This window comes from Hippocampus guttulatus, chromosome 5 (genome assembly GCF_054856545.1).
Source record: "Hippocampus guttulatus isolate MCC_2025c chromosome 5, RoL_Hgut_1.0, whole genome shotgun sequence".
Classification (NCBI taxonomy): domain Eukaryota; kingdom Metazoa; phylum Chordata; class Actinopteri; order Syngnathiformes; family Syngnathidae; genus Hippocampus; species Hippocampus guttulatus.
In genome coordinates, this window is record NC_141265.1 from 4,618,377 (window position 1) to 4,630,221 (window position 11,845).

Sequence of the window (11,845 nt, forward strand, 5' to 3'; positions counted from 1 at the left end):
AGAGAGAGAGAGAGAGAGAGAGAGAGAGAGAGAGAGAGAGAGAGAGAGAGAGAGAGAGAACCACAATACTGTATGTCAAGAATTTTGAGTTGAAATGTAGACAGTTCTGTATCAATGAAGTTTGACTGGTTCATTCATATGAAGTATATTAAAACAAAATTATGTGAATGTGAGTGTGAGGTGAGAAAATGTATAAATGTGTGCTTGGATGGTGACCAATCCAGGGTGTAACCCCCATCTCGCCAGAAGCCAGCTGGGTTAAGCACCAGCACTCCTGCACAGATAAACCGAAGTGAAGGTTTATGGAAATGTAAGAATGAAAATGTTTACTATCAGCCTGACTTGCATTTTCTGTCGATTGCCTTTTTTCATTGCCTCATGAAATGACCACTGACTCCTTGGATCATTTTATGGCTTTATAATCCATCATTCCTGAAAACTACAGAAGCTCTTGAAATGAGCACAGCAGTAAAAGTCACACTCTATGAACAAGTGAGTCATTTTGCATTCTTTTCAGTCTAATTGAGAAAGAGAGAGAGAGAAAACACGCACAGCCCTAAATCCACAGAGCACACAGAACCCTTTCACAAGAGTTCTGGGAGAGACCTTTATTTGTCCATTCCAATCACAGAGAAAGGAAGGTTTCAAGCTTGGATTGGTTTGAGCTGGAAGATTAGATGAAACCAGAGTGTTTTAAACCTCTTCTGTGGCCATGGATTAGAGTCAGGCAGTCCCTGTACTCCAAAATGAAACAATAAAGGGTATGGGTGGATCAGTGGGAGATGATGCAAGGCAGGGACAGCTGGAAACCTGAAGGTATTATCCCAAGAAGCACTAAAAAGCAATTAAAAGAGGCGTAATTTGGTATATCATAACTGAAAATCAGGAGACGTGAAGTTGAAACAAAAATGCAGCTGCCTCAAATACATCCATTTTCACCAAGTTCATCTTTTCATAGATGTTGAGCATTAGGGGATTCACTTGAATGGTTTCTAGTATAATGCATGCAAAATAGCATGCCCCATAAATTGAGATGTTGATTTGGACCACTAGTCAATTAGTGCAAATGGAGTTAGGCCCATAACTCCTGAGCAGGAGATAGGAGGAAGTGTTGGCAGCCCTGTCATGAGCACAAATAGCCAGATAGCCTAGCCGAGATCATCATCAATTATTCCTGGCATCTCAGTTTACTCGAGGCCAAGGAGGATACTTGGGACAACGTCGGTGTGCCTTTGAGAGACAGATCCCCCTTGAGGAGCCAGTGACGTTGAGGTTTAGCGATTGGGCTGTGTATAAATATTCACCCAAGGGAATGTGTGTAAGGAAATCCCTGGAATGGCACTCTCCCTCACAAAGTCACACAGTCTGACACACAGGTCACTTTACAGCTCATCACCGAATTAGAAGGCTGAGTAACAGCCGGACCACTGTGTGATACGCATACCGTATTTTCCATACTAAAAGGCGCACTGGATTATGAGGCGCACCTTCAATGAATGGCCTGTTTTGTCTTTTTTTCCATATATTGGACGCATCGCACTATAAGACGCAATCTACAATGCATCCACGAGATGGAGCTACGCTCAAGGAAATGCCAACAGAACTGTAGAAACTAGAGTGAAGCACGCCTCAGTAGTCCATAGTCCGCTCAGCCAATCAACCAACCAATCAGCGCCGATGCAACCCACGTCACAGATCAAGGAAGCTTTGAACAAATGACAGCAGCTAAGATAGCTTAGCTGTTGAGTGGCGTTGCTACAGAACGATTAAATGTCAGTTAAACTTATTTAATAAAGCAGCGACACAGTTCACTTAACGAACAGCAAGTTATAACATTGACTCGTTAACGTTGAACTCTCTTGCCGCTGCTCTATTTCCGTGTTCAACTGCGTAACCCGATCGCCTTAAGTTTGAACTCTGCGTTGTAAGCATGCCTCTAGCAAGGAGCCATTTTGAGATCAACATATTACTGTAATAACCATACACAAGGTGCATCGGATTTTAAGGCGCGCTGTGAGCTTTTAAGAAAATGGAAGGCTTTTGATGCACCTTTTAGTGCGGAAAATACGGTACTGTATATGGGCCACCGACATTTCAACTCTTGGCATTGAAGCATTAAATTGCAGTGAAGGAACAAGCCCAAGGAAGAATATTGCATACTCTGCTTGTCAACTTCAGATGTCACATAATTTAATTTGACTGAGGATGTGAGGCAGATGAAGATTAAGACTTGGTTTTAGTCATTAGACCAATTGAAAATAAAATGCAATACAGTACTGTGCTCTGTACACCTGAATATTGAATATTTTGGTGGTATTATTCATCGCATTCTTCGCTCACATGCACAGGACTTGTGCTGGCGAATTTCTGCACAGGTAACAGATGCAGTAATTAGGGCTTGACATTTTGCATGAATGGAATTCGCTGGAGAACAAAGGAATGAGAAAGTAACGTGAGGTCACAAGGATCCCAGTCACGGTAACTCTAAATTACCCTGCTAAATACACTGAAATACATTGCATGGACCTTCATTTTGCCTTCCTCTATAACTTGCAATGTGTGCGCGGACAAGCACTGCGTTGTGCTATCAGAATAGGAAGAGAGGATAGCATGTGTTGGAGTGTGTGTTGGATGAGCATTGTATCGTCTCGTGATTTTCACTCCCCTTCCTGTTTTCCTTGGGGAGCTTTTCAGGTGCGAATGAAGAGACTGACGATAGTGAGGAGTGACTGGCTTGCCCATCGCATTGAGGAGGAGGAGTACATCACACAACTTTAATAAATACATATCATGCTGAAGGAGACAGCTTAGGCGCAGCACTATCAGCATGGCTCAACCATCCTCCCTTGGAATGGTAATGAGGGAGGCAACCAAGAGACTGCAGTTAATATTCTTATCAGCTTTTTTTTTTTAACCCTCCTCTTAAAAGGTGAAACGTTTTCTCATGGCCAGATGACTTGATTCTGCTCCTGTGAAATTGGCTTTGACTGCTCTGAGCATTTCTCAACAATGAGGACACTCAATTATGTGTGATAAATCCCTTTTCTACAATGATACATTTTGCTACACATCGTATGAGCCAATATGTTTTTTTTCATTTCCAGTCCAGTCGATGCGTTTCAGAGCAATTGATGTCAATATTTAAACACATTGGTTCATCAAAGAAATAACATTTAGAATGCAATTCCCATCATCATCATTTGGAGGCCTGAGATATGTCGGCAAGTAAAATGCAAGCAACTGAGGTGGGCTCTTCGATCTCTTGTGTTGAGGTCGCACAGGTGGTGAAAAAGGTCCTCGGTGACAGGTGCTCCTGGGGTGGACAAGTTTTGCCTGGAGTCCCTTGAGGCGTTGGATGTTGTCGGGCTGTCTTGGTTGACAGGCCTCTGCAGTACTGCATGGACATCTGGGATTTGGGCTTGGAAAGCTTTCAATCATGTCTCTCCGGGGGGATTTATGTGTGGGGCGCTGCAGTATTGGGTACTTCGTGGTGGCCTTTATATGGGCTGCCCGGTTGCTGGACAACAGAGTTTGGTCCACATTGCATGCAGGGAGCGATGGTGGGACCATGGTTAGTTTTTTCATTCAAGTTAGTTTGTATTTCGCTCTGACTTTTTCTTTTTCAGTTGCTTTTAGTTTTTAGGGCAGATTTGTGAGTTTTTAGTAGTTGTTTTTTTTGTAATGCTTTGTTTTAGTTTAGTTTTGAATCGCTTTAGCATGACTTTTTTTTTAATGCATAGAGCAGTGGTTTTTAACCTTCTTAGAGGTACAGAACCCAACCAGTTAATAAACACATTCACCGAACCCTTCATTAGTGAAAAATAAATATACATATTTTTTACAAATTCAAGATATAAAAACACATTTATTAAAAACAGAAAAAAGTCAATAAAATTTCAAGAGATAAGTATATATATATTTTTTAAACTATACTATCACAACAGTCACATGTTGACTACTAGGTGAACTAAATTTCCCACAGCACTGATTGGACAAGCAATGTAATGTGATCATCTGCAGCCAGTGATGGCCAAGCGGGCGTGTCATAACTAATTGACATGTTGAGTCGGGTATGTCTTACCCGACATGGCAGAGGCTCCGTCGAACCCGTGAGACCGATTCACCGAACGCCCGGGGTTTGATCGAACCCAGGTTAATAACCACTGGTATGGAGTATTTGTAAAGTGTAAGATAAAAAAAGTATTGTGTAATAAACTACAATTCTTAAATGACTGGTCTTCCTTCTCGACAGTAATACAGAAATAAATACATTTAAAAAATAACCATGAAAGCCCATGAATGATATTAATTGTCAAAGATAAAATCAAAGGACATTTTCGCCTTAATTGCTGTTCAATGGTGGGAAAGAGCTTTTCTCGGAGTAGGAGGCTGACCATGGTCAACCTTTTTTAGCGTGTTTCATTTTCGAAACAGTTATGCATGCTTTTAATGTCAGGCCTCCTTCCCCCTACAGTTAGTCCAGAACGCTGCTGCCACATCTGCAAACCAGTACATGTAAGCAAGAGCGCATCACCCCTGTGCTGGCCACACTCCACTGGCTTCCTGTGCTTTTTAGGATTTAAATAATTTTTTTAGCTTAACGGTTTGGCTGTCGCTCCAACCTATTGGAACCCAATATTTCTTCTTCTTGATTTAGCCATAAGCCTAAATCAAGGTGAGACAATACGATCTCTGTGGTGGCACAAGTAGCTTGTAAGAGGCAACTCCAAAGCTTTGGAACAAGATGCCTGTGAATATTAGGCAAGCCGCCATTCTCCAGGTATAAATCATGTCCAATGACACTTCCTCATTGCCTAAGCAGTGACTCAGCCTGAGTGACTGCTCATGTGACACCCTGTATGATTTAGGATTTTATGTGTTATGTGTTGTCTTTTAACTTGGTTCAACTTTGTTTGAAATCAGCTATCTAAATGAGCATGGCATGGCATGATGCTTCAGAATCCGACTAGAACCCGACAAAACATGACAGTTGGCCACGCACCCCAGCCCATTGGGCACTATTGCATAAGGGACTCCTTGCGATGTGAACTGTGAGCCTGGATCACAATCTAAGGCTCCTCAAACAATACACTTTTTTTAGTCCACAGAAAGATTGAGAATCAGACAAGGAAAACACAGATGACGACAGAAAGAGGATGTGAGTGAGAATAAAGATGAAAAAAATGGAGATATATTGAAAAATGTCTCTCGCTAAATTTACATTTAAATGAATGGCACCTTACTATGCCACTTGTATTTTTATCAATAGCTTTGCTATTTCATCTGCAGGTACATATGAAACTATTATTATGCATTGTTGTAAAACATGTGTACTATATATGTTGAATTTCTATTTCTTGGTGGTGCACAGAACATGACAGTACCCCTGCCTCAAAGCACGGCCCCTGGCGGACTACCTGGCTTGGATGGATGTGCTGCATGGAATTCATTGAGGAATGATGGGTCCAGGATCCAGGAGCGGGGGACCCACTGGCACTCTTTCGGATCGTAGCCTTCCCTGTCGAACAAATACTGGAATGCCCGATGTAACTCGGAAATAAATTTAGGGCAGCAAAAGTGTCACTGAGTTCTGTTAGCGCCTTCCCCTGCTATCCCACCAGTTGTCTTTGGCTGGCCAGAGCTGTCCTAATTTTATTTTGGTCTACAGGATCCATCGTCAGACTATTCTGACACAATTCATGGACAAACTGAATGGTGTTGAGATCCCACAAACGTAGATACAAATAAAATCCATATCAAAAATATTTATTTAAAGGAAAAATGAAGGATCGACAAAGTACAAACAGAAATTGCTGGCAAGAAAAAGCCAGGAAAACGAAATATGAATATGAATCTTTTGCAAGAAAGCACTTGCAAAAGGCAAGGTAACAGCAAAACCCGGGAACACACAAAATGAAATAGCAAGAGCCCAAACACGCATTACCAAAATGTGAAAAAATCTCGACAGACAAGTACTGACAAAACCAGAATCTAAATGGAAAAGAGCGACTCCAAACATGAGCAAGAAGGTCTAGAAAATAACACGTGAGGCAGTACAGCGAGCAAGGTCAATAATCTGACAAGAATTTTGGGAGCATGGCAGTTCTTAAATACTTGTACAGGCTTGATTAGAATAAGGAACAGATTCACCTGATGGAGGGAAACGTCTTTCGCTCCAGCTGGAGCTGAAACAAAACAAACACACACAGAACATGACAATCTGTTCTCCATGTTGTGTCTGATTTTGCCCACGTGACCTCCTCACCAACGCAATGCAATCATCAAGTACAGCGGGGTCAGTTTGTACCTTCCTGTTAGCTGCAGTTTTCAAAGGGGCGAAACCAAATACAGAAATGAATCTGAGTCTTCATGAACCACATTGCGTGTGCTAAATTCATATATTTGCAGCTAATCCTCCCACAATGGGCAAAATGAATTGTGCAGCAAATTTGCCCATTCGGGAGTTGCAATCTTGAGGATGCCCAGTTCGCATATCAGCTTTCATATCAAGTTTGCGCGAACAATCAAGTTCGTACATATTTTTGCATGTGCAAACTTCGAGTAAAATCAGGCCCAAGTGTTGTTTCATCGTTTATATCTTGCAATGAAGAAGTTGCGGAGAACAGATGCATTAAATGAAGTAGATACAGTAGGTTCTTCTGAACAAGACCTGCTGTCTCATTTAGACTCAACATTGAGCTGCCACGTAATGACGACGTATATTTGCTCATGTTCAAGACAAAAAAAATTATATATATATATACATGGCGGCCCGGTAGTCCAGTGGTTAGCACGTCGGCTTCACAGTGCAGAGGTACCGGGTTCAATTCCAGCTCCGGCCTCCCTGTGTGGAGTTTGCATGTTCTCCCCGGGCCTGCGTGGGTTTTCTCCGGGTGCTCCGGTTTCCTCCCACATTCCAAAAAACATGCATGGCAGGCTGATTGGACGCTCTAAATTGTCCCTAGGTGTGAGTGTGGGCGTGAATGGTTGTTCGTCTCTGTGTGCCCTGCGATTGGCTGGCAACTGATTCAGGGTGTCCCCGCCTACTGCCCGAAGACGGCTGGGATAGGCTCCAGCACCCCCCGCGACCCTAGTGAGGATCGAGCGGTTCGGAAAATGGATGGATGGATATATATATATATATATATATATATATATATATATGTATATATGTATATATATATCAATCAGTATATTATTTGATTCATATTTAGCAGCCTGTTGTGGTACATTTCCATCATGCTGACAGTCATCTGAAGGAAAGAAAAAATTGCCAAACTCTGTGTCTGCGCCACTTTCACACACTCATGCCTATTGCCATGTCTCACACACAATCGCAACAAATACCACACAAGCGGTCGCTCGACAAATAAGTGACAAACACAGGCATGCCTAGCTGTGAGCCACGGACAGTGAGCCTCACTGCAGAGTGTGTGAGCGTGATTTATTTACAAGCCACTTGTGCCACCACATAGATTGTATTGCCTAAACAGGAGCGACAGAATCAATCAGGGAGGCATTGACAGCAGCCAGGGGGCGAATCCTGCATGCAGTCTGTCTGCGTCACATCACAACACCACTCTGCAGCTCCGCTTGTGTGTGCATTCTTACAATATGCATGTTCGCAAAAACACAAGCAGGAATCGCAATGACCCGCAAATAGGACTGGAGAGCATCAATCTCCATAACATTTATTCCTTTATTACAAACCAAACAGTAAGTGTAATGATTATCCCTCTTCCAGGCAGTCGAGGGAGAATTTGAACTTATGGCTCGTCCCAACAGGTCTGAGCAAACAAAATGACGACGTTTAGCGGCCAGTATGCAATTCAGCGCGAAAATGTGGGCAGCTGAATGGCCATTGATGAGATCAATATCAATCACATCTATTGAGCATCTGTTGTTTTTGGTCATTTTCCTCAAATTTAACAAATCAGTTGCAAGTGATGTTTTTTTCCAGTCATGCACAGTAAATACTGTAAAAAAAAATCTTTGAGTCGTCATCGGCAAGCGTAACTGAGTACAAGTACACTGTATTATATAAGTCTTAGTGAGACTGGGAGAACCATGCATTAGTTTTGCATCTGGTTCACCCTACTGTTGACAGTGATGGATGACAAGTTAGGAGATCCTCAACGATGCATGCTCCTAATGTAATCTATCCCCACAGAACCATTCCATGGAAAGCTACCATGATAAACCCTGTAAGACTATACGAGAAATCCTGCCACCTCATACATTTAAATTGCTCCCTCGTATCAAGATTAATGTTGACGTCTTCATCCTCTGCACAATTAAAAAGTAGACAGTGGATCCAGAGAAAGTTTTGATCAATTCCACAGTCGTATTAGTGTAGACTAGAGTGTGTCATTTTGATTTCAAAACATTGCAGTGACATCAAATCTTAGTGTTCAAATATTGTCTTCCTCATGATAACCAGGCTTGAACACATGACAGCAAATTCCCTCAAGCGGCGATTCTCAAACTTGCTACACTGCCTGAAAAATATACTTTGCTGTCAATAATGTTCAACGTGAAAATGCAGTCGCCTAGAAGGCATAAGTGATCTTTAAAAAAAAAAGCGTATTTATTATGTACAGTTTGCTACTGCAATATTATTCTGTTTGAACACTAATACTAATTCTGTGGCAAAGGATTCAATTAAAAATGTATTGCGCTTGAAAGTTAAAAAAAGTTTCAAGCGCAAAAAACACACGACTGTATTAAGTTATATGCATGCATGCAAACTGTATATTTAGTGACAAGCTTCACTCTAATGTGTTTCATTGTATTTCAAATTAATTTTCTTTCTTTTTTTTTCACTAAATATGCATGACGCTATAGTGGAACGCATACTTTCAGTCACTGCCCAAAAAACACTTCAAATTATTCTAATCTTAGTTGTTTGTTAGACTGACTCAAGCAAGGCTTTTCAAAAATAAAATGCGACAACGTCAAAGGAATGTCGACATACAAACCCAATTCCAATGAAGTTGGGACATTGAGTTAAACATAAATAAAAACAGAATACAATGACTTACAAATCACGTTCAACCTATATTTTATTGAATACACTACAAAGACAAGATAATGTTCAATCTGATCAACGTTTTTGTTTATAGCAAGAAATTGTTTGTTAACGTGTAGCTAAGCATACAGCCGGCATGCATGCATTCTGCTATTATTTTTGTTTAACACAATGTCTTGACTTGATTGGAATTGTGTTTTTAATTCACTAACATTGTTATAATCCATGTGCCATGCTTGATATGTCAATGCGGACATAATGCTGAAAATGACCATTTCAGCCGGTTTTGTTGCCGCCATCAGAATAAAATCACCCCACGGGACTGCAGTTTGTCCCCCAATAAATCTCAGTGTTCGGAAATAATGAAACAACTTCCTGCGTGGTGAAACACCTTAGTAGTTCGTTGAGGCTGGCAGCATAATTACAAAGATGTCTGAGGAGCAACGTATGACATCACACACCCTTTTCTTGCTGTTGGCCAGTGGCCACAGGCTTTTGTGTTCTGCATCAGGTCGAGTCGCGTTGGACTCTTCTCAAAAGACCGAATCCAACCACAGTGCGACAGCGAACTCCTTTTCAAACACCCACATCCCCTCTGATAAAAGCCACAGCGGCAGCCATGTGTATTGAATTTAGACCATTCCTGAGGGTATCCTGTTCTTATCAGGGGTCAGATAAGCTCATTTCACAAGCCCTCCACCACCTCCGCTCGGCTACCAACGGGACCCTGTGCTGACAAGAGCTGACCTTTTTTTTTTTTTCTACAGTGTTTGTGGTTGAAGTAGAGTCGAGAAGGGGTGTTAGTTGTTGACCGTAGCTTTCTAGGGGCAGCTATTATTGCTCATTGTAATCCGCAGCCCTTAGATCAGAGAAATACAAACGAGGACAACCTTTGTACTTTTTGTAGTACAACTGTACAACTGTACAGAGAGTAACAATCCTGATATGGAAAATTAAAAAGCTGTCCTTGGACTCAGGAGACCGTGGACAGCAACTCCTGCTTCACCACAATGGTTACCAGTTTTTTTTTGGGGCGGGGGGTGAACTCACCATTAGAGTTCAGTTCTTTTTTTTTTAATGATGTTCTTGAAGATGGGGGTCCCCAAGAGTCCCATCCCATCAAGCAGCCCAAGGACCCCATTTTCATTCACCATACATACTCTGTCTGAGCCCTGATGGGATCTCAGACCGACAAGCCTCGAGCGAGATACTGGCAACATAACAGAGCACTCATAATTGCCCCTTATTCATTTCTCAAGGATAATCCTCGCCTCGGTTGAGCCTTTTCTACTCTTTGCCTCATTTTGCCTCTGATGTTTACATAAGGTATGTATCTCATTCTCCTCCCCCTTCGCCTTTTGCGTCGTCGTGGAGCTTAATACCCAGCATGTGTGTTTGAACGTGTGTCTGAGGATTGCGCTCTTCACTGGAGCTGCATTGACTCAAAAGCCCAGGTGACAAAGGCCTCGTGAATGTCTGACTCACAGACAACTGTCAGCATTCAATGGGCTGGATTAAGACGGAACGTAGTGCCCAACAGAGACTGACATGTTGACATGTTCTACTAAGTGCATTTCAAGGTGGATTTAGCCTGTTTGCTCCATTATAGAGGAACATAAGCGATAGAAACGCGAAATGGCTCGCCTATTCTTGAGACACAGGGTGAACTTTACTCCTGCTGTCTGAATTTGGACTGACACTGGGTGACGCAGGCTGCTGTGAATCCCGAAGAGGTTCAGGGGTTTCCGAGAGCCATCCTTAACCAAACAAACATACTGGAATTTCTGCCATTGTTGGTGCACAGGGTTGAGTGACAGGGCCGCATAGCAGAGGAACCTGTCAGCAGAGACGAGTTGGGGTCAAAGTGTGACCACCCCTGGCGACACAGCTTCATATGAAGGCAAATCTGTGCAGCAGTTACCTGTACTCATCCTTGGTGAACACATCTTGCCTTCATTGTGGTAACCATTTCAATTAAACAATTCATTTCGAAAAAAAAAAAGAAGTTGTGCAGTAAATATCAAGCTACAGAATGACGACCAAAGCATGCCCTGCTCAATGGAATTAAAAACTGCCAAACATCACTTTTTAGCTTATTTATTGTTTTAGCTGAGCAATTTCTCATCAAAGCGTAAGAATGTCTAGTTGTAGTTTTACTGGGAATAATCAGGGGGAAGACCTCTTGCAAACCCCTATCCTGGAAGTATTGAAACAGTACAGCACGTATCGGCCATTTTTTCACATTTGGTTTGACTCTCAGGCAACCTATGTAACGGTCCACACAGCCTGTGCTATACTAATCGAACTATAGCTTCTTATCTAACATGAATTTGAAAATTGTCCCAAACACAAAACTGCCCAATCGAAAATATATTCTTCTTTCTGCAGTTTGAACAGTGATTTTAGAACTGAGTACATGCAGCATTTCTAAGTATTATCGGGGTGCTCTCTGGTTTCATGATTCAACACATTCATCTTGTTGAGCTGTTAAACTTGTGATATGAAAAACATTTGCACATGTGTTAATTTCACTGCCTAAAGGGCACCTTTTTTACGCAGTCTACTGACAGCATACTTTCTGTCATTTTCCTGTGTGGACTTGGCATTTCTCCGGGTACTCTGGTTTCCTCCCACATTCCAAAAACATGCCTGGTAGGTTGATTGAACGCTCTAAATTGTTCTTGGTTGTAATTGTGAGTGTGAATGGTTGTTCGTCTATGTGTGCCCTGAGATTGGTTGGCAAATAGTTCAGGGTGTGTCCCGCCTACTGCCCAAGACAGCTGGGATAGGTTCCAGCACGCCCGCAACCCTCGTGAG